The sequence below is a fragment of the Coenobita brevimanus genome, chromosome 58 (genome assembly GCF_032717465.1).
Source record: "Coenobita brevimanus isolate Jiangsu-jjx chromosome 58, ASM3271746v2, whole genome shotgun sequence".
NCBI lineage: Eukaryota > Metazoa > Arthropoda > Malacostraca > Decapoda > Coenobitidae > Coenobita > Coenobita brevimanus.
In genome coordinates this window covers 4868036-4893035 of record NC_137011.1, presented here as the reverse complement: position 1 = coordinate 4893035, position 25000 = coordinate 4868036, and the positions used below count along the sequence as shown (strand labels likewise).

Genomic DNA, 25000 nt, shown 5'->3' with positions numbered 1-25000 from the left:
GGAGGAGGAGGAGGAGAAGGAGGAGGAGGAGGAGGAGGAGGAAGAGGAGGAGAAAGAAAAAAAATTGTGAAAATCTGGAAAAAAGAAAAAAGCAGGAAAACACGACAACCGAGAGAGAGAGAGAGAGAGAGAGAGAGAGAGAGAGAGAGAGAATCCGTGACTCATCAACCCCCCCACTATGACTCACCCTAGCTACCCACGTGTTTGACTCACGTTGCAAAGGAAGGGAGTAAGCGGAGGGAGGGAGGCGGAGAAGGGGAGGGGGAGGGGAAGGGAGGAAGGCAAGAAGGAGTAGGCTGGGGAAGGGAGGAAGGGGAGAAGGGACAGGAGGTGAGGAGGGAGAGGAGGTGAGGAGGGAGAGAAGGAAAGGGGGACGAGGAAGGGAGAAAGGGAATAGGGAGGGGAAAGGGAGAAAGGGAATAGTGAGGGGAAAGGGAGAAAGGGAATAGGGAGGGGAAAGGGAGAAAGGTGGAAATGCGAGAAGACGGAAGAAGGGGGAGAAGGGAGAGGAAAGAAAGGGGAATGGGGGGAGAGAGAAGGTAGAACTGGGGAGATAAGAATAAGGAAGGTGGAGAAAGAGGGAAGAAGGAAGAAAGAGAGGTATACGTATGGGAGAAAAGATTGGGAAGACGGGGAGAAGGAGTGTGTGGAAGGGGAGGAAAAGAAGGCAAAGGGGAGGAGAGATGGTAGAGGAAATACCGAGAAAGAGAGAGAATGATGGAAGGGGGGGAAGAGGAAGAGAGGGGAGGGATGGGAGAGCAGGAGAAGGGAGAGGGGGGGGGGGAAGAGGAGGCTAGACCAGGAAAGAGAAATATAAAGGAAAAATAAACACTAAGAAAGCTAGTGGCACTTTTGAAGGCTTTGTTATAGTGCTGGGAATGACCTGTGAATCATAAGACAAGGATAGTAACACACACACACACACACACACACACACACACACACACACACACGGAATCATGTCCGTTTAAGATACCGTACCGCACATAACCACACACACACACACACACACACACACACACACACAGAATCATGTCCGTTTAAGTTATCGGCACCGCACATAACGATACACACACACACACGGGTATCGATTCCAATAGTCTCATTAACCACCCTTAGGTAATAAAGGTAAACAAACAAACAAACAAACAAACATGGCGGGTGTATGGCTGGCGGCGAGGTTGGGAGTTAAAACACCTGAGAGAGAGAGAGAGAGAGAGAGAGAGAGAGTGTGTGTGTGTGTGTGTGTGTGTGTGTGTGTGTAAGAACGAATGAATGAATAGGAATGAATAAATTAATGACTCTGCCTAAGAAAATGAATGAATGAAAGGATGAAAGGATGAATGAGTGAATATTAGTAAGTCTGATTAGGGATGAAAATGAATGAATGAATGAAAGAATGAATGAATGAATGAATGAGTGAATGAATGAATGAGAGTGAATGAATAAGTGAGTGTATGAATGAATGAATGAGTAAATGAATGAATGAATGAGTGAATGAATAAGTGAGTGTATGAATGAATGAATAAGTGAGTGTATGAATGAATGAATGAGTGAAAATAAAGAAAATGAATATCTGAATGAATGAGTGAATAAAGGTGAGTGAGGCTGAAAATGCTCGTGAGAAAGGATGAATAAATGCGTGTGCGTGCGTGAATTAGGACGTGTGTGCATATATGTGCGTGTGCGTGGCTGTGAAACATGGACAGGAATTTCCGTATATTTCGGTGTGTGTGTGTGTGTGTGTGTGTGTGTGTTTCCTGTGTACGTTGCTTGGATACCCAGGTGTGTCTGAAGGTAAGAGTGACAAATATTAAAACAAACTGGTATTCTTAAATGTAAACCTGCTTACACACACACACACACACATTCTCTTCTCTCTCTAACTACTTCTTTCTACGTATCATCCTTTCTCATACATACATTCATTCTCTCTCTCTTTCTCTCTCTCTCTCTCTCTCACACACACACACACACACACACACACACACACACACACACACACCTATCCCAGATCGACTCTCCCCACATCAATATTCTACCAGCGCTTCCCTTCCAGAGTCCTAGGGAATGCTGACTATCCTTCCCCACTCCTACCACATCCTACATCCTAACTTCACCACACCCTACATCCTCACTTCACCACATCCCGCATCCTCACTTCACCACATCCTACATCCTCACTTCACCACATCCCGCATCCTCACTTCACCACATCCTACATCCTATCTTCACCACATCCTACATCCTAACTTCACCACATCCTGCATCCTCACTTCACCACACCTTGCATCCTCACTTCACCACATTCTGCATCCTAACTTCACCACACCCTGCATCTTAACTTCACCACATCCTGCATCCTAACTTCACCACATCCTGCATCCTAACTTCACCACATTCTGCATCCTCACTTCACCACATCCTGCATCCTAACTTCACTTTCTACGTCCTAACTTCACCACATCCCATATCCTCTCTTTACCTTACCTCATCCTGCCTGTTCATCACAACGCCTCTCATCCTGCCTCATCGAAATTTCTCATCCTATCATCACAACTCATCACACTACTTTTCATTCTTCATCTCACCACATGCTTCATCACATCACCACAACGCTAACTCCACCTAAATACTGATGTCTTTCTTCGTCATCACAAGGCTTTATTCATCACATCACGTCACCACAACCTCATCACCTCAACCTTCCACACCATCTCAGTGCACATCCTTCATTATCGCAATTCATCACTCATCATCACCTTTACCTCCCACATCATCACAAAGCATCTCATTCTACTCATCATCACAACTATCGTCATCTTTCTCACCATCAAAACTGCTTGTCATTTCACCACTCCCTCTTCCTCCTCTATCATCACTAATGCCATCACTATCATCATCATCATCATCATCATCCTCTCTCCAGCGCTCTTCTTGACTACTGTACCCTACACTACAGTTTCAAACACCATACCACCACACCCTAACGCACACCACACTCCACGCCACCACTACCACTCTCCATCACACTCCTCACCACCACACCCCTAACCAACCTACCACACCCTCCGGCACTGCCTTCCACCACCCAACACTACACCTTTACCCCTCACCTCACACACTCACCACCCATCATACCACCCTTCACCACACACACACACACACACACACACACACACACAACCATATATTAAAAACCATACGTCACCTGCTATGTACAAGTTATATCATCGCCATCAAAAAATGTGCTCAACTGTCAAGGGGGAGAGGAAAGGAGGAGAATGAGGGAGGGAAGAGAGAGGAGGGGGAAATAGGGAGGGAAGAGGGAGGGGAAAACAGGAAGAGGGGAGGGAGGGCGAGGAAACAGAGAGGGAGAGGGGAAATAGGAAGCTGGATATAGGCAAACAAGGAAACGGGGAAGACAACTGGGTACGAGGAATAATAAAAAAATGTTAAAAAGGAAGAAAAATGATAAAGAAGCAGAAGAGAGGTGGGAAAGGAAAAGGAAGAAAAAGTAGGGTGACAGAGAAGAATGTTGGAGGGAAGGGCGAAGAAAAGGAAGAGAGGAATGGGGTGTGAGGGAAGAATGTTGGAGGGAAGGGAGAAGAAAAGCAAGAGAGGAATAGAAGACAGAGGGAGGAAGTGGAGAAAGGATGGAGAAGGAGGCAAGACACACTAAATGGATAGGATAATAGGAAAGGAGGAAGAAAGGAGGGAAAGAGGAAGAGAGCAGGAAGGGAGGGAGGGAGAGAGGGAGGAAGGGCACACCAAACGGAAGGGATGGTTATTGGAGGGAGGGAGGGTGGGAGGAGGAGGTTTGAAGGAGGTACGGAAGGCTTTGAGTGGTAATGAAATGAGGGGTTGTGTGGAGGGTGAAAGGAGAGATGAGGAGAGGGGAGTGAGTGCGTGAATCTGTGAAGGAAGGGGAGGAGTGGGGAGGGAGGGAGGGTGGCGAAAGAGAAAGGAAGAAGTGAACGGAAGGTACACTACAAAGATAGCTATTTATTATCTATCTATCTGTCTGTCTATCTATCTATTCATCTGTAACTAAGTGAACAGAGAGAGAGAGAGAGAGAGAGAGAGAGAGAGAGAGAGAGAGAAAACGAAGAAAAAAACAAGGAAAAAACACGAGGGAATTAATCACAAGAAAAATATCAATAGCTCAGTAACTATAAAAGGATCTGAATTCTGTTTTATGAGCAGATAAACACAAAAATAAAGACGTTTAAAATTAGGTAGTCGTCTGAGGGAGAGAAAAAAGCAAATACTTAAATATAATGTAGCTCACACACACACACACACACACACACACACACACACACACACACACACACACACACACACAATTTTTTTTTTTTTGGTCTAAAGGTGAAAGAAAAAAATGCCTATAGTTCTTTCCCCTAAACCTGGCCCGGATTTTCGTCCTTCAGCAGCTTATTTTTTGACGCTGTGAAAAAAAAAAAAAAAACAATCTATACATCCCTTCCATAGCACACATTTCATGACTATAACTTTTATTTATTTATTTATTTATTTTTATTGTCTGGTGGAACTTGGCCACTCCCAGAAAGTGAAACATTTAAGTCATGGGAGTCTCCTTGGTTACTAGTCAAATTTACCCTCTAATCTGACTACACCTGGTCGTCAAAGGAACACAAAAGGAAACATACTGCATTATTAATCTATTTTCACAATTTAGTATTCATGATAAAGAGGATGGCAATTTTAGATCAAGTTAGAGAGATGGCACTTTTAGACCAAGTTAGATTTTAAGATGGCAATTTTAGACCAAGTTAGATTTTAAGATGGCAATTTTAGACCAAGTTAGACTTTAAGATGGCACTTTTAGACCAAGTTAGATTTTAAGATGGCACTTTTAGACCAAGTTAGAGAGATGGCAATTTTAGACCAAGTTAGAGTATTAAATGGCAATTTTAAACAAAGTTAGAGAGATGGCAATTTCAAACTAAGTTAGAGTATTAGGAGATGGCAATTTTAGACCAAGTTGGAGAGATGGCAATTTTAGACCAAGTCAGATTTTAAGATGGCAATTTTAGACCAAGTTAGAGTATAAGGGGATGGCACTTTTAGACCAAGTTAGATTTTAAGATGACAATTTTAGACTAAGTTAGATTTTAAGATAGTAATTTTAGACCAAGTTAGAGTATTAGATGGCAATTTTAGACCAAGATAGAGGGGAAAAAAAAAAAGCTAAACTACAGCCACAAAAACACAAAGGGTCTGACTGACACAACAAAATGGGTCAAAAAATGGTGATATATAAACATTGCAGAGAAGATATAAACACTGCAGAGAAGATCTAAACACTGGAGAGAAGATATGAACACTGGAGAGAAGATACAAACACTGGAGAGAAGATATAAACATTGCAGAGAAGATATAAACATTGCAGAGAAGATATAAACATTGTAGAGAAGATATAAACATTGCAGAGAAGATATAAACATTGCAGAAAAGATATAAACATTGCAGAGAAGATATAAACATTGCAGAGAAGATATAAACATTGCAGAGAAGATATAAACATTGCAGAGAAGATATAAACATTGCAGAAAAGATATAAACAGCAAAGATATAAACATTGCAGAGATAAGAAAAAAAAACAGAGATAAAATATAAACATTACGCTATCGTATATAAACATTACCTTGTATGAGGACGAGGGGGGGGGTATGGCCGGGGGCTACGAAGAGGGGGACGGTAATGGAGTGGAGATAAAGAGAGGGGAAGGGTGTTGTTATGAAGATACGCTTATGTGTGTGGGGGGGAGAGAGGGGGGCAAGGCAATGAACCCCAAAATCCTTGCTGGGGGGTAGGGGGGGCACTCACTATCTCACTCGCTCACTTTCTTACTCGCTCACTTTCTCTAAACCCCGCCAGTATTTTCCAAGACACTAGATCTAAGAGGCAAGGGAAGCGACTCAGCACAGGTCTTGAGACACACTGACACTCCCTCTACAGACTGCCAAGAAGGAGGGGGAGGGGGGAGGAGGGAGAGAGAGCTGGTTGTGCTGGGAGGGATGGAGGGGGGGATGGGGTGGGGGAAACTGAGAAAGGGAGACGAGGGAGGGAGATGGGAGGGGGCGAAAGGAAAGAGAGAGAGGAAGAGATAGAGAGCTGGTTGTGATGAGTGGGATTGAGAGTATGGGGTGAGAGAAACAATGACTTGGTTATGAAGAAGAATGAGAGAGAGAGAGAGAGAGAGAGAGAGAGAGAGAGAGAGAGAGAGAGGAGGGAGAATGGGCTTGTTGTAGAGGAAGGGAGGGTGGGGGAGGCGAACTAAGAAGGAAAATTCTGATGGAGATTTAGTTACGAGGAAAAAGGGAGGGAGAGGGAGGGAGTGGATGGAGGAGGGAGGGAGAGGAGGGAGGAGGAAAGCAGGGAGGAGCAGGGAGTGTGACAGATGGCCGAGGCTTAAAGGAATGAAGGATGAGAAGGGAGAGAGACGAAACTGATTTGGGAATTATTTGTGAGGGGAAAGGGAAAGATAAGGTGGTAGAAGGGAGAGATGAGGGAAAAAGGGTGGACAGGAGACATGGGGAAGGGAGAGCCAGCTGTGGGGAGACATGGGGAAGGGAGAGACAGCTGTGGTTGAGGGGAGGGAGGAGAAAGAGGGGAGGAAAGGGGAGACATAAGAAAAGGCGAAAGTAGTGGGGAGAAGGGGGAAAGGGAGTGAGGGAGGGGGAGAGGGACGGAGAAAGGGAAGGAGGGGGAGAGGGACGGAGAAAGGGAAGGAGGGGGAGAGGGACGGAGAAAGGGAAGGAGGGGGAGAGGGAGGGAAGGAGGGTTAGAGGGAGGGAAGGAGGGAAAGAGGGAGAGGGAGAGGTGGAGGGAGAAGGAAAGGGGTGTTGGGAGGATGAGAAAGGGAAAGATCAGAAGACACAGTGATGAAAACTAAAAAGAGTGAGTAGACTAGGAGGAGAGGAGAGGAGAGAGGAAGAGAAGATAGAAGTGGAGAGGAGAGGAAAGGAGAGGAGAGGAGAGGAGCGAGGGAGGAGAGAGAAGAGAAGGGAGGATGTCCAAGGGAGGGGGGGGGTGCGACAGACAGGAATATGAGAGGCAGCTGGTGACTTGGTGGGTGGGTGGGTGGGTGAAGGATGAAAGACGCAGGTGGATGTGTGTGTGTGTGTGTGTGTGTGTGTGTGTGTGTGTGTGTGTGTAAACGGTCCACAGCATCATTACTTCTCCATTTTTATCTTCCTACCTCAGACGATTTTATGAGAGAGAGAGAGAGTAAACCATTCCACCACAACAGGTTTTGGAGCTACTGTATAAAGTAGGGAACTACCACCACCACTACTACCACCACTACCACTACACTCAACTCACTCCACCTACTCCCTTACTATTCACCCAACTACAAACCATCCTAATGCCTCTCTCTCTCTCTCTCTCTCTCTCTCTCTCTCTCTCTCTCTCTCTCTCTACTTGTCCTTCACACTCCCTCCTATCTACCAACACCTTAGCTATCTATCATCCTATCGACTCATCTCCTCTCCCCCTCCCTACCTATCCACATGTCCTTCCACTCCCAAACCTAACCAACATCCCATCCACCCATCTATCTAATCATCAATCTACCTATCCACTCAACCACCTACCCTCTCCTCAATCTGCCCTTCCTCCCTCCCTCCCCAATCTGTACCCATCAATAAATCAACTATAGTACGTTTACTTCAACCTGACAACGATCCCCAACCCCCCTTCAGCTCGTTTGATGGCCAAGTGTAGTCAGACTGAAGGGTCGAATTAACTCGTAACTAAAAGATTCATGACTCTAACGAGTCTCAGGTAACGAGGACGCATTATGTAAGTTCTGGGAGTGACCTGGTTGTTGAGTAAAATAAAAACAAAGTTCATCCTCTCTCTCTCTCTCTCTCTCTCTCTCCGCCGCACTGTTGCATCACTCTATTTACTATCGATATTTCAAAGGTCACTGCTCTTCTGACCTATCTGCCTGCATCCTTTCTCCATACAGTGGCAGCTTAGCATCCGTCTGGCAACACTCTCTCGTCCCCTCTCTATCCCACTCTCTAATGTTAACGGATGTATCTTTAGCTTTGGCTGATTAATTTAGTTTTGCGCGTTATATATGCAGAGTGTGGCGATATTACAATGATTTATATAACACAGATGAGGGGAGCAAGGTGTATTAAGAAAAATAAATCGATTACGAGGAGGTGTTATGGAGCTTCCTTCACGGACTTCGTGTATGCAGCAGGTTAACTCAGTCTTCCTCAGTCTGTATTTCCGTCTGTCTATGGCTCCCCTAATCTCTTCAAAGTAATGTGTCCAGGCATCTTGAAATAAAAGAATGTTGAATTTGGATTTCTCGTTCATTTTTCCAGTATAGATCAACGTTTTTCGATTTTTCTCTTCTTTTCTTTCCATTTTTCAGACTTCCAACCTTCACTTCTATGCATAAAACTTGTCTACCCTCAAAATTTCCAGTCTTTTGGTTCTTTCATCAGCAGAAAAAAACAAATATACCTTTCCAGTCTCTCGGTTCCTTCTACAGCATTAAAAAAGAAACTACCCATATACTTTTCCAGTCCTTCACTTCCTCCTTCTTAAAAAACAAAACAAAACAAAAAAATAACTACCAAACCATCTACCTTCCCTCCTAGCAAGGCACTCAGCGACCTTGCACTCCCCCCCCACCCCTTCTCCCTCCACGCCACGCACCTGCTCCTCCGGCCTTGGGGTAAGCGGATTCAGCGGGCTCACGAACTCGGCAAAAATCACACACACACACACACACACACACACACACACACACACACACACACACACACACACACACACACGCTAACACACACACACACACACACACACACACACACACATAAACACACACACACATGCATTCGTACACACACACGCACACGCACACGATTCCCTTCCACAGCACGATTCACCGAACTTATCAACACACTGCATTTAAACCCCCTGTACTCCTTCTACATTAACTTGGCCTAAAATCAACAGGAGATTAACAAGGCGAATGGCAGGGATGTAGAGCCATACCATTTCTTATGGCACTCTACGTGAATTAAGCTGCAACAGGACTAAATTCTGGGCCAAGTTAATGTAAAAAACCATAGCATTACGTACCATTTATTTGTATCCATTCTTTAGCATTTCCCTGGCCGTCCACTTACCCTGCAAAATCAGTGCCACCACGTGAAGGCAGCCCTCTACAGCACCACGTCCTCGGGTTGAATGATGCATGTAAACGGAGATCCCTTTAACTCCCCCCCCCCCGCCCACCTTCCCCACCGACACTATCAATTACAGGTATGAAAAATTTCCCAACTTACTCTCCCACGCCCTCCACCTCACTCTCCCTCTCACTTTACCCCCCCCCTCCTTTCTCTCTCTCTCTCTCTCTCTCTCTCTCTCTCTCTCTCTCTCTCTCTCGAACTTTTTTTTTTTTTCAAGGTTTATTTGATCTCTCACCAGCTCACTTCCGTATCCTCCTCTCTCTCACATCGCCCTCTTCCTCCCTCACTTTCATCTCTTCCTCTCACTAACTTTAATCTACCTTTCTCACACATATTCTCAAACTCTGATCTCTCTCTCTCTCCCTCTCCTCACATCGCATATTTTTCTTCCTCTTCTTCCACCAACTTCGCCCACTCACCAAGACCCTCCTCTAATACTCTTTTCTGCTCTCATTTCCCCCCTCCCATTTCCCCCTCCTCTCACCCACCCCTCTCCCTACCCATTTCCCCCTCTCACTCACCCCTCCCCCTACCCATTTTACCTCCCTCTCTCACCCCTCTACTAAACCACTTCCCTTCCCTCATTCCCCCCTATCCATATCCCCTTCCTCTCCCTTATTCCTCTCATCCACCCCTTCCCCTACCCATTTCCCCTCCCTCCCACCCCTTCCCTACCCATTTTCCCCCCCTCTCCCCCCTCTCCCCACCTCTCTAATCACCCCGCCCTGTGTTGTGGTGGAAGGCTTGTAGAAACACACACACACTCATGTGCCTGCATCCATTAACCCCCATGTCATGCCAAGGACGGGAAGGACGCAGCCTCTCTCTCTCTCTCTCTCTCTCTCTCTCTCTCCATTCTCTCCCCGTTCGTTTTTAAAAACTTCCCCTCCTCTTACAGTCTCTGGAAACATCTCTTCCTTTCAGTTTTCCCTTTCCTCTCTCAAGGCTTTCCTTCCAGCTTCACTCTCTCTCTCTCTCTCTCTCTCTCTCTCACCTGTCATCCTTACCTGCGTCATTCTCTCTCACAACTTCCTTATCTCACCATTACAATGTCTTTCTCTTCTCATCCTTCATCTCTCCTCTTCCCCCTTACTTTTTTTCCCCTCTTATTTGCCCTCCCTCCCATTCCCTCTTCCTTCTGTTCTACCTCCTTCTCTCCTTCCTTCCTTCTGTTCCACATGCTTCTCATCATAATTTCTTTCTAATCCTTCCAACTTCTCATTCTTCCTCTTTCCTCCTCTTTTTTTTTTTTTTCCGAAGCGCATTTTCTTTCTTTTCTCTACTTCCCTCCCTCCCAGTTTCCTCTTCCTTTTCTCTCTTTCTTGCCTACCATACTCTTTCCATCGTCCTTTTTCGCCATTATTATCCTCCCCCCCCTCTCTCTCTTTCTTTCCAATTTTCTTTCTCCTCTTCAAATCATTTTTTTCTTATCGTACTCTTTTTAGATCATTGATGTCTCCTAGTATGAACTTGCTGTTAATGTTTTTTTTTTCCCCTTTCCCCTCTCTCTCTCTCTCTCTCTCTCTCCAACCTCTATTCCTCCAAGGTCACATTCCCTTTCCCCGTGCTCCTTCAAGCGCATCTTCATCCACCTTACTGTCACATCAGCTAACCACCCACTCATCCATCTTTGCATCCATCCATCAATTAAAATACATGTATACCCATCCATTTGACCACCCCTCCATCAACCAAATATTAAGCACGGTATCCATCTAACCAACCATCAATTCGTCTATCCATTTATCGGTTTTATTATCCATTTTAAATCATATATTCTATTTTCATCTTCACGCCGAATCCGCCAATTTTTATATAAACAAACCTCACCCCCATCCAGAGCTTAAGTCGGAACTAATAAGGATGCTGACTTCGCTATTTTCTTTTAAATATCAAAATGTTTTCCTGTTACGACTGAGGACAACGCTACTTTAATATTACTTCTCCAATTTTAAAGTTGCTGCAAAATCAGGTATCAATATTTTCACTGCAATGAGAAAAACCATGAAATGAAGGTGTGTTCCTGGGACATTTTATAAACTCCTAAGAAACAAACGCAGAAAAGTATTGTTGTTACCAAATAATAATAAACACAGGTAAAACTTTAATAACATAAATAAATAAATATATAAACAGATAAATAAAATAGGTGCCACGTGCGAATTCCCTCCTTCAAACACAGGTAATGTTATCAAGGTTTGGCTGTTAATATTTTGGGTGTCAAATACTGAGCGAGGATACAATTAGGTTTATTCAACTGCCTACTCTCTCTCTCTACGACCCACCTACACATTCCCACCTCCTACCAACACCACTGACAACACCCACACACCTATCACACACACAAACCACATTCCTACCACCCACTTATCTACCTACCTATCCACCCACACGCTCCCTCCACACACACACACACACACACACACACACACACACACACACACACACACACACACACACACACACACATCCCACTGCTTCTAACACTTACCACCCACACGTTCACTCTCTCTCTTTCCTTCTCATATGTAAATACACCCACCTTGAACTCCCACCCACCTACACACTTAACCCACTCTCCCTCTCTCTCCGCACGCGCACGCACACACACACACACACACACACACACACACACACACACACACACACACACACACACACACACACACACACACACACACACACACACCAAACGTCCATTTAGGAAACATAACCACTCACAAGCACAGTACCACACAAATTCTCTCTCTCTCTCTCTCTCTCTCTCTCTCAACAGAAACCCGAAACCAGAAGCAAGGAGAGAATGAAAGATAAGAAGCAGGCAATTGAAGATAAAGGAAAAAATAAATAAAAACAATAAATAATCCTTCTAACTTTTATGTTTTCTCGTCAGATTTTTGCTTACAAGAAAAATCAAAGAATTTTGGTAGAGAGAGAGAGAGAGAGAGAGAGAGAGAGAGAGAGAGAGAGACAGACAGACAGACAGAAAATGAAAATGAAAAATGAAACGGGGATGAAAGGAGACTAGATGAGAGGAGGGGAGAAGAGGGGAGAGAAGAGGGGAGGGGAGAGGAGAAGAGGGGAGGGGAGAGGAGAAGAGGGGAGGGGAGAGGAGAGAAGAGGGGAGAGGAGAGAAGAGGGGAGAGGAGAAGTGGGGAGGGGAGAGGAGAAGAGGAGGGGACGGAAATGGTGGGGAGAAACTGGAAGAAGAGCCACACGCCAGGAAAAAAAAAAAAAAAAAAAAAAACAGGAAACATGCCTGATAAAATAATGCTAAGCTAAGAGAAGAGACAATGGCAGAGACAAGTAGGAGGAGGAGGAGGAGGAGGAAAATGGAGGAGGAGGAGGAGGAAAATTGGAGGGGAGAGATGGAAAGCGATGAAGTCCTCACCACCTGTCTTCAGCTGGCGGTCACACACACACACAGACACACACACACACAGACACACACAGACACACACACACACACACACACACACACAATATTCATCCACAGAAAAGTTTTATTTTTCATTTCGTTTCATATTTAGCACAAGCCTACCAGGATTTCCTTACCTTGACCTCTGACCTAAAAATAAAACAAAGAAAAGAAAATGTGGACGGAAAGATAGATAGATAAATAAAGAGAGAGAGAGAGAGAGAGAGAGAGAGAGAGAGAGAGAGAGAGAGAGAGAGAATCAGATCTAATTCCTTCACTACGATTACTTACTTATTTAGGTGTTTTTTTTTCCTTAACAAAATCGCCAACAGACATAAAAAGTTTAATACAAATAATAATAATAATAATAATAATAATAATAATAATAATAATAATAACAGAACTAGTTAAAGATGGAAATTTATGTAACTCGTAAGCTAAATTAACTTATTATGAATTGGCAAAAATTAATTGAAAATCGTTGTGAAGAGGTTATGAATCTCTCTCTCTCTCTCTCTCTCTCTCTCAACCTTGAGGGTCTAAGTACATTCATCATTAACTTCACCTCCAGGCCCTTCCCAAACTGAATAAAATCTACATAATAAATAAATTAATTAATAAATAAAGTCAGTGAAGGTTTTTTTCTTGCATGCATCTTTAAGACTTTTCTCGGCTCTCATCACCCTCTTCAACGCATTCCTCAGAAGACTCACATTACAACACAAATAAAGTACGCTGGCTTTACCGTACGCCGCTCGCCTCCTTTATCCCAATTTCTTCAAGGTCGGTAAAGGAAACGTATCATGAAAGCAACTACAAGGAGGTGAAAGGCAGGGATAGTGTGCCGTAATGAAGAGACAAACGTTTCAATACAGGCAAACGTTTCGGCATATTCAAACGTTTGTGTTGCTGGTATATTCCCCTCTCTTTCATTTCTTTCATGCAAGAAAGAAGGAACCAAAGGCCAGGAGCCTGCAAACCGTTCCTTCCAAGAAAAAACAAAGACATTACAAAAGAGAACCAAATCCAAGATATTACATTTTTTTTTAACCATGGTATACTCAGCCTAACTCTACACCTGTCAACGGCTTCCTCAGCTATATATAACCGTGTGGCAATAGCAAGAATAAAATAAATAGGTCTGGACTAGTTAAAGGTTAATATGTTTTTTACCCCTTGCGGGCTTCCCTCGATTCAATAAAAACAAAAAAAGTACCGCACGGGATTAGGATTATAAACAGATTATAAACGCGAGGTGGGCCTGAAGCAGTAAGGGACGAAACACATATATACATTTAATACGTAATACACAAACACATCCATTCATACATGCAAGCGTTCATTGGTATTAGACACACACATTTATACATACATGAAAGCGCACATACGTATTATACACATCCATCCGCATACGTATTATACACGTCCATCCACACATACTGCACACACATAAGAAGCTGTGGCACTTCATGACTGTGGTGTTAGTTTCCCGCCCTTCTCCTCTTCCGTAACGCAGACCCAAGCAACTGCAAGAGGGTGCCCTACCGGATGTCAGAGGAGGGGAAGGAGGAAGGGAGGGAGGGAAAGAAGGAGGAGGGAGACAGAGAGGGAGGGAGGGAGGGAGGGGTGTGGAAGAGTGCGAAGCAGGTTATAGGAAGGAGGGAGGGAATGAGGCAGGTAAAGAGAGAAGGGAGGGAGGGAGGGAGGGAGACAGGAAGCGAATGATGCAGGCCGTGAGAGGTGAGAGGGAGGGAGGGAAGCAGGTAGAGAGATGGAGTGAGGGAGGGATGCAGGTAGAGAGAAGGATGAGGGTGGGAGGGGGGCAAGGTAAGATGGTACAGGTGGGGGCCTCACGTCATCGCGCAGTGTGTGGATTCCTGGCATGGCGGTATCAACGGTGGGCAGATTGGGTAAAAGGCTTGATGGAAACAGACCCCAGGAATATCAGCTGCTTGCGACCAGACCAGGGGTGAGGGGTGGGGGAGGACAGACTTCATGATGGGGAGAGGTAAGAGTGTGGGGAGAGGTAAGAGTGTGGGTGTAATGGGGATGGAGTGAGGGTGGGTGGAACTGAGGAGAGATGAGGTAGGCGCGGTTGGAGGGGGTAGGAGTGTGGGTGGATGGGTGGGGGAACGTAGCTGAAGAGATGAGGTAGGCTTGGTTGGAGGGCAGCAAGAGTGTGGGTGGATGGGTGGGGGAACGTAGCTGAGATGGAGTGGGTGGGGGATTATGAGGTGGGGTGCAGGTGGGTGCGGAGAGATGTGTTGAGGAGATGCGTGGGTGGGTGGGGGTGCTGGACAGTTGGAGTGGAGGGGGGGGATGTAGATGAGGGAAGGAGTGGGTGGGGGGGAAGTGAGAGATGGAGTGGGGGCGGTTGGGGATGTGAGAGATGGATTGGGGGCGGTTGGGGATGCAGGGAAGATGGAATGGATGTGGATGGGGATGCTGTGGAGATGTGACAGAGTGGGAGGGGATTTATTAGAGATATGAAAGTGGGGGTGGATGGGCATATAGGGCAGAGATGGGGTGGAGAGGGTGGCGAGAAATTTAGAAAGGATAGAGGTTGGGTGGACGGGCGAGAGAGGGGACGGGGGGTAAGACGGTAAGCATCAAATCGAAGGAAAAATAATCAGCATAAATAAAAGAGTTCATGGCAACACTCATGAATGTGAAAGACTGAGAGTGAAAAATAAAAGCACTGGATAGGGGGTAAAGGTCGAGAAATAAGCAACAGAAGGAACAAACACTTGACGAGGATAAACACAGCAATAAGTTAACTAGTTCAAGGTATAACTCAAGCACGTGAAGGATGAGCTGGAAAAGTAAAGAGGAGGCAGCAGATATGGCGAAAGGTCATGAGTAAAATAAACCACTAAGATGCAAGGGTTAAGGAGGGAGGGTAAAGTGGGGTACGATAACAAAATTCCACAACATGTTAAATACAGGAATATCGCCTGTTAATAGCCTATGTGTTGCTAGTACGGCTCAGTCTGCGGATGTGGGCATGAATGAGGCAGAGTCGGAAATGAATAGAAGACGGAGCAGACACTGATAAAGATGAATGGCCGTCGCTTCAACACACAAGAACGCCCGATGGAGTAGAAGTGAAATATATGGATCATTCTGTATCCTTTCAAACCGATGACGTAATTTTAGGTCCATTATTGATAATTCTACACGATATATATTTTTTAAAGCTTGGACGGATGCTCTCTCTCTCTCTCTCTCTCTCTCTCTCTCTCTCTCTCTCTCGCTCGCTCGCTCGCTCCCTCCCCCCCCCCTCTCTCTCTCTCAAGTTTGTAAAATGTTCTTTCCTTTGCAAATGGTATTAACTTGTTGGTGTTTAACCCTTCTCAGGTAAACCTAAAATTTCATCCTTACGGTACTTAGGTAATGTGGGCTCTGTCAGATCCCAATCTTTAAAAAATCACCAAAAATACTTACAACAACTTTACTGAAACAATCGCTTGTACACAGTTTCTGTAGCCCTTTTCCATCAAATTTAGTGCAAAATGTTTGAAAATATAAGTGATGAAATACTGTACGGAAAATTAAAATGAAAAACATCGACAAATTATATACCAACTGAAATTACTGGCTGCCATGCCAAACTGATATGTTCCACCAGCTTTCTATCACTGCCTGCTGTACAGTAATGGACAATGTTTCTGCAAGAAGTAAGAGATGCACATGTCATAAAAAATAAAAATTGGTATGGAGGATATATATGGGGAAAAAAAAATCATAGGTTAGGTAATGAAGGTCCTTTATCGCGAAAACAGAGCCATATCCCAAACTGACCCCATCACCTCCCTAAACCAGTCTACTATAGTCAGGAAGGTAGAGAGAATAGCAGATCCCAAGACCTTATGGTAATATATGAAACAACACTTAAGAAAAATAGCGAGGGGTTCAATAGACACCATATTACTTGAAGAGGGTTAAGTCCAGTACACATACACACACACACACACACACACACACATTTCCTCACTTTTCACTTTCCTTTAGGGACCTTTTCCTCATCCTTAGGCACGGACACACCTTTTCCTTCCCTCCTTCACACACACACACACACACACACACACACACACACACACACACACACACACACACACACACACACTTCCCCGCTTCCTACAGACACACCTTATCCACGCCCACCTCTCTCTCTCTCTCTCTCTCTCTCTCTCTCTCTCTCTCTCTCACACACACACACACACACACACACACACACACACACACACACACACACACAGGTAAGTGCTCTGACAGTGTGCTTCCTTCAGGCTAACACTACTTACACACTTTCACAACCGCCTAAATACACAACTACCATCATCACAACCATCACTACACCCAACCACCTCAACGAAATACCGTAATGCGACATCACACCACCAAAACCATCACAATCATCACTACAATCAACACCACCACCACTACACATCCTGAGACAAATCTATCTATCTATCTATCTATCATCATCATCATCACCATATCCACTTAGGTCGAGAAAGAAACAGACATCACTAAAATCATCACAATCATCATCATCACCACAACCATCTCTACTACCACCGTCACCACCATCGCCGCTCCACCACCACTACCACAATCACTTCAGAAACTACGAGAAATGTACCACCACCACCACTACCACCACCACCACCACACTACTTACTACCACATTATCACCATCATCATAACCACCCCAAAACCTGCAAACAATACAGCAGTCACCACCACCACCACCACCACCACCATCACCATCATCATCACCACCAAAACCACCACCACCACGACTGCAAAAACTATGAAAAATACAGCTTTACTGCATCACTCGCCAACAACAACCACCACCACCACAACAACTACAGTGCCGTGTGTGTGTGTGTGTGTGTGTGTGTGTGTGTGTGTGTGTGTGTGTGTGTGTGTGTGTGTGTGTGTGAGTAGGGCTTCTTTATTCCGTCAGGGCTACACAAGCACCGTTATACTCTCTCTCTCTCACACACACACACACACACACACACACACACACACACACACACACACACACACACTGAATAAAATTAACAGAATCTAATGAACAATGGCAAACTTATATAAGAAACAAACAGAGAAGTAAAAAAAAAAGATATATAAACAAAAGGAAATGAACGAAAATAAAAGAAAATAAAAACGAAAAAGGTGAAAAAAATAATAACAGTAACCCATAAAAAATAACGAATGAGAGAGAGAGAGAGAGAGAGAGAGAGAGAGAGAGAGAGAGAGAGAGACCAGGTGGCAGCCACTCATGTTCCCAGTGGAGTCATTAAAATCCACACCACACCTTCCTTTCCTCCACCTGTTGCCCGTACACACACACACACACACACACACACACGCAGTTACATGCCCTACAAACTTACACATCAAATACAAGGGCACACTAATTCACAAATCATACCACACACACACACACACACACACACACACACACACACACACACACACACACACACACAGTTACATGCCCTACAAATTTACACATCAAATACCAGGACACACTAATTCACAAATTATACCACACACACACACACACACACACACACACACACACACACACACACACACACACACACACGCACGCAGTTACATAGCCCACAAACTTATACACCAAATAAAAGGACACACTAATTCGCAAATTATACCACACACACACACACACACACACACACACACACACACACACACACACACACACACACACACACACCTCTTATCACAGAATGCATAATTACACCCACGAGCCAGCACAATCTTATCCCTCATCATTTTTACAACTACACATATCCCCTTCACAGCGATACCATTTTCTGTGTTCCTTCCTCACTATTAAACTCCACATCTTAACTACATAATTCTTATCTTTAATGACAGGTTTCAATTATTTCTTTATCTGTGAATTATAACTGAGCCACATCTCTCAATCTTTATCTATTTATCAAACCCTCGCTAAAATATAATAATTACACTTTCTCTATTTCCTCGTTAGACTGTTTTTACTTTAACTTGGCCTAGATTTTCGTCCTTTTGCAGCATATTTCACGCACCTCAGTGGCAGAAACACAGTGTCACCTCTCTACATCCTTCCCACAGCACTTCTTCGTGACTAGCACCTTAATGTCCTGTCAATCTGTTCTTACAACTCTGCATTCAAGAAGATGGGAATTTTAGGCCAAGTTTGAGATAAAATGGCACATTTTTTTTTTTCTCTCTCTCTAAGTAAAGGAGTCTTCAATTGAAAGGGTTACCTCATCAATTCAAAAGGTTTCTCCTACACGTGTAATTTCGTATGCTAAAAACCATACCATAATAATAATAATAATAATAATAATAATAATAATAATAACAACAGTAGTAAATAGTAGTAGTAAGGTGGTAGTGGTAGTAGTAGTAGTAGTGGTGGTGGTGGTGGTGGTAATAACTATGATGATGATGATGAAATTAATGCTCAGTATGATTTATGACTATTTTTATTCTCAAAAATCTTGCTTCATATAAACACGAGCGTACGAACCCTGGTCTAGTTACTCCTTCCCTGTTTTTAAGGCAACGGTGACCAGCCTCCCTCGCTCATAAGTAGCATTACGTGAGGAAAAGATTCTAACCACCACTTAGATGGGACCCAAGTACAGCGCCGTTTGGCCACAAACAAATCGCCTCCATGTCGCCCTGTCCCCTGCCATTACGCTGCCCTCCCCCCCAATTCAAACCCCCTCGCTCATATACCTCTCCACTCCATCCCTCCATCTCATCCTCGGTTTCCCCTTCCTTCTCCCCCCCTCCAATAAAACTCCTTTAGTATAATCATAAATATAACGTTCTATAACTCACTATGATAGGAACAATGATGTGCACACGTTAATACGCATGGAAAATACGCACACAAAATATTGGGCGTACATTCACACGGATACACATACCATCTCCACGCAAGCGTTAAGCACATCACACGCACACGTACACATTAAGGTTTACAGGTATCCACACACACACACACACACACACATACACACAAGGAGAGAGAGAGAGAGAGAGAGAGAGAGAGAGAGAGAGAGAGAGAGAGAGAGAGAGGAGGAGGAGGTATCGAATATGTAAGCGTCCACATGCCAGCACAATCAAGCATCCACACATGCAGACAAGCGAGCGCACACAGCCAAAAACCTACACGCACGTACATGAAAGCATCCAGACACGAGGACGTACAAGCATACACACACGCACACAGGTAAGCAGACACACAGAAAAGCAAAATTTCACACACAGAGGAAAAAAAAAGAAAAAAAAAGACACCTATAGTTTTTCGAAGGGAATGTGTCTTTAGTGAGTTTAAGACACTGATAATTTTTCTTTTGCGTCTGATCTTGTATTTCATCATTATCATCATCATCATCATCACTATCCCAAAACTCATTCCTATCTTTGCGTATCATCATCATAATTCTAATTCCCTCCTAGGAGATGCATATATCATCATTATCATCATCACTATCCCACACCTAATTCCTAACTAGGCATATCATCATCATCATCATCATTACCACCTAAGACAAGCATATATTATCGTCATCACCATCATCATCATCATCATCGTCCTAACGCTAATTCCCACCAAACAGACACACATACTGTAATAATAATAATAAAAAAAATAAAGGTCTTTCATGGTTCTTGCAACTTTCTAACATCAACACACTCTGAAATAAAAAATTTCATAGGTCATATAAAGAGAGAAGCATGAACAGGAGCTTATTCCATGCGGTGAAGAATGATAATGATGATGATGATGATGATGATGATGATGATGATGAAGATGATGGTGATGATGATGAAGATGATGGTGATGATGATGAAGATGATGGTGATGATGATGAAGATGATGGTGATGATGATGATGATGATGGTAACGAAAAACATGAAGAATATGATGATGATGATGAAAAATATGAATAGGATGATGATGATGATGAAAAATATGATGGATAGGATGATGACGATGATGGTGATGATGATGATGATGAAAATATGATGAACAGGATGATAATAATGATGAAAAATATGAAGAACAGGATGATGATGATGATGATGATGAAAAATAAGAAGAATTGGGTCATGATGATGATGATGAAAAATATAAAGAATAGGATGACGATGACGATGATGAAAAATATAAAGAATAGGATGACGATGACGATGATGGTGATGAAAAATAAGAAGAACAGGATGATGATGACGATGATGATGAAGAAAAATAAGAAGAACAGGATGATGAAAAATATGATGAACAGAATGATAATGGTGAGTTAATTTTTATGTACTGTATTTTCAATCAAATTCTTATTTTCCAATCTCGAAACATATAAACAAAACCACAAACAACTTTTATAAATAGTACTAATAACAAAGACTTAGGAAAATAATCTCTACTTCGAAAGGCCAAGAAAGTGTAAAAGGACTATTAATCGTATAAGTACAAGGCAAGTACAGTTAAAAGTACTCAAGAAATTACATGTACTGCCTAAATGAAAACTGAGAAGGCATAAGAGATTAAGAGAAGCTGTATTTTAAAAGTGATGACATTTGTTGATACTACTTGCTGTACATGTAAACACACTTATCTGAAGCATGAGAGAGAGAGAGAGAGAGAGAGAGAGAGAGAGAGAGAGAGAGAGAGAGACAGACAGACAGACAGACAGACGAAGGGGGTAGGGGATCAGAGAATGACAACACAAAAATTATATATTCAGAATTATATAGAATGGAAGAATGAAAATAAAACCATAGAAGAGTACACAGATAGATATATACAGACATACAGACAGACAGATAGACAGACATAGATAGATAGGTAAATAGATAAACCCCAAAATCTCAAAATGCCACCCCAAACGGTGACGTCACCACCTCAACAATGACGTCACCACCTCTAACTGTTGACCTTTGGAACCAACAGACACTTCTCCTTCAACTTTATCCTTTGTCCTCCTCCAGCCTCTCTCTCTCTGTAAACGTTCTTAACATATTTACCCTCCGAAATTCTCCTCCCATCTTCTTTTCTTCACTTACACCCTCTCTCTCACTCTGTAAACGTTCTTAACATATTTACGCTCCGAAATTCTCCTCCCATCTTCTTATCTTCTTCACTTACACCCTCTCTCTCTCTCTGTATACGTACGGTACCTTTTTACCCTCCGAAATTCTCCCATCTTCTTTTCTTCTTCACTTACACCCTCTCTCTCTGTCTCTCTCTCTCTCTCAAACACATGGTGAAGTAGTTGAGATTCTGGTAGTGTTTGTTTGTAGACGGGTATGCATAATGAAAGTGGTGTAAACAGCTTCATAATCAAGGCTCCCCTTTCCCTACTCCCCCATTTTCTTCACTATTCACATTTTCTATAATTCATTCTTGCTAACTCCAATTACAAAGCTGACGTCAATCTTTTGAATAAGGTAAAATATCTAACGTGAACCCAGTCGACTGCAGGCTTATGTTGCCCTCCTCCTGCAGTCCACCCCCATCTTCCTTGAGGGGGATGGGGAGAGCTGAGGGGCGTTTGTATAACCAGGCAGTGGAGCCGCCTAGTTATATCAGTGCCACCACGTGAAGGCGTCCCTCTCCTGCACAAATCAACAGTGAAAGGGATAATTAAGGCTCATGTAATTTTTTTCTATGTCTATCAGTGTTTACCATCTCATTCTGTATTTCATTTTTCACTTATTTTTCATCGTCTTTCACTGTTCATTTCTCTCACTTAGCCCGTTCCCAAGTATTTTTCATTAAACTGTCACGTCTCTCTCTCTCTCTCTCTCTCTCTCTCTCTCTCTCCAGCCACTTACAAATCTAAATGAAAACTACATAAGTCTTTTCCTTCACAGTTATTTCTGAAGGAGCATCTAAACAATATCGTAATGTTCGTATAACATGTAACTCTGTAAACCCATCGATCACAGTAACATTCCTTTAGCTAATCCCGTTATATAATGGAGACGGGGAGAAAATATGGATGAAATTGAGGTGGTGGGGAGCAAAAGATAAAGGGGGGAGATGGGGAGAAGGATAAAGAGCAGATGGGGAGAAAGAAAAAAAACATGGGGAAAGGATAAAGGGTGAAGAGGAGCAGATGGGGAGAAGATAAAGATACAAAATAGGTGATGGGGAGAGGATATGGATAACAGGTGATGGGGAGAATAAAAAATAGGTGACGGGGAGCAAAAGATAAAAGGGAGGAGATGAGGAAAGATAAAAATGCAGATGGGGAGAATATACAAGGAAGGAGATGGGGAGAAGATAGGAAAAAGAGGTGATGGGGAGCAAAGATAAAAGGATGGAGATACCGGTAGGGAGAAAGATAAAAAAAAAGCAGATGGGGAGAAGATGAAAGGAAAATTAAGGACCTGGGGAGAAGAAATTGATAAAAGAGAATATGTGGGGAGAAGAAATTGATAAAAGAGAGTATGTGGGGAGAAGATGAGGATAAAAAGGGGAGAGAGAGGACTAAAGGAGAAAAGAGGAATGAGGGAGACGGAGGAGGGGAAGGGAAGAGTCGGTGGGAAGAACATCAGGAAAAAATGAAGAGGGAAAGACGTGAGGAAGGATAAGAGGGGTGAAAATGGGGGAAAGGGAGTAAGGGAGGGGAGGAAATGGAGAGGGAGGAGGGGAACAAGATGTGAGAAAAGGGAGACAAGAAAAGAGATGGAAGAGGGGAAAGACGAGGGGAATAAGTAAGGTAGGAGATGGGAAATAATATAACAGACGAGGAAAGAAAGAGAAGGGATAAGGAATGAGGAACGAGGGAGAGAGAGAGAGAGAGAGAGAGAGAGAGAGAGAGAGAGAGAGAGAGAGAGGGTATTAGTCTGATGTGTCAACAGGCTCTCGAGTTGGATATGGTACTTCCGGTCTGGCTCATAATTCTGTGTGTGTGTGTGTGTGTGTGTGTGTGTGTGTGTGTGTGTGTGTGTGTGTGTGTGTGTGTGTGTGTGTGTGTGTGTGTGTGTGTGTGTGTGTGTGCGTGCGTGCGTGCGTGCGTGCGCGCGCGCGCTGGTTCTTCCGTTCCATCGCATCATCGCCACTCTCTCCTCCCTCAATATCCTTGCTTTATTTCTTTACTACTACTACAACTTTACTTTCCTTCCCTTCTTTACTCTCTCTCTCTCTCTCTCTCTCTCGTTGGTTAAGGAGGCTCCCAAACACAACTTCCTTAGCGGTTTGTTATTGAATATAGGTGGTTAATATCCCTCTGATTGTTATTTAGGCAGAGTATGGCGATATTGGAATGATTTATGTTACCGAAAGGAAGAGTAAGGTGTAATACAGGCTAACTCGCTCAGAAAAAGGTGTTAGGGAGCTTCATTTACGACTACGGGCCTCGACTTCTCTCCCTCACTAATCTAGCTTAAAACTCATATTAGTTCTCTGTATTATCTCAGAGACACAAAGATTACGGCATTCACTCCTCCATTCCTACAGGTATATCAGACCCCCCTCCTCTCTCTCTCTCCCTCTCTCCCTCACACACACACACACACACACACACACACACACACACACACACACACACACACACACGCCATCACGTCACCCTCCATCTTTAAGCACCACAATTCACGATGCACCAAAGTTGACCTTCGTGCTTTCACAACTCATTCCACAAATTGAGTCTCACCACACACACACACACACACACACACACACACACACACACACACACACACACACACACACACACACACCATTACTACGAAACTGATACACCCACGTACTATACCCCGAAATACACACCTATCCTTACCTATGACACACACACACACACACACACACACACACACACACACGAGACACGGTACACATGCTACGAAAGACTGACATAAGTACCTCGAAATAAGCCACACCCATCACACACACACACACACACACACACACACACACACACACACACACACACACACACACACGGCCATACCCCAATGAGGTCATATCCTGGAGCCCCCTACACAAATAAACAAGAGAAGACAAACACGGGGACATGTCCTAAACCACTAGCAACAAAAGCCGTGTGTGTGTGTGTGTGTGTGTGTAAGACTTTTGTGTGGATGTTTCTTAGTATAGATATGTACTCAGTGACTCGATTTTGTGTGTGTGTGTGTGTGTGTGTGTGTGTGTGTGTGTGTGTGTGTGTGTGTGTGTGTGTGTGTGTGTGTTTCATGACTCCAGGCATTAATAACAACTACACAGCCTACTCCGTTCCCTTCAGGCCAGCATTCCTAAGCACAACACATGGAGCCAGACACC

The 25000-nt window shown here is 43.7% G+C and overlaps 1 protein-coding gene across 3 annotated transcripts in view; it reads right to left on the bottom strand.

Annotated features, from left to right (window-relative positions):
* Moe (moesin) overlaps window positions 1-25000 on the bottom strand; it is a 122475-nt gene that overhangs the window by 82429 nt on the left and 15046 nt on the right. Inside the window, exon 1 of one of the 3 annotated variants that reach the window (XM_080274545.1) lies at window positions 5672-5686. The exons of the other annotated variants lie outside the window; for them this stretch is intronic. The gene's annotated coding sequence lies outside the window, so the exon portion shown is untranslated. Of the gene's footprint in view, window positions 1-5671; window positions 5687-25000 lie in introns of those variants that run through there. 3 annotated transcript variants of the gene reach the window in all.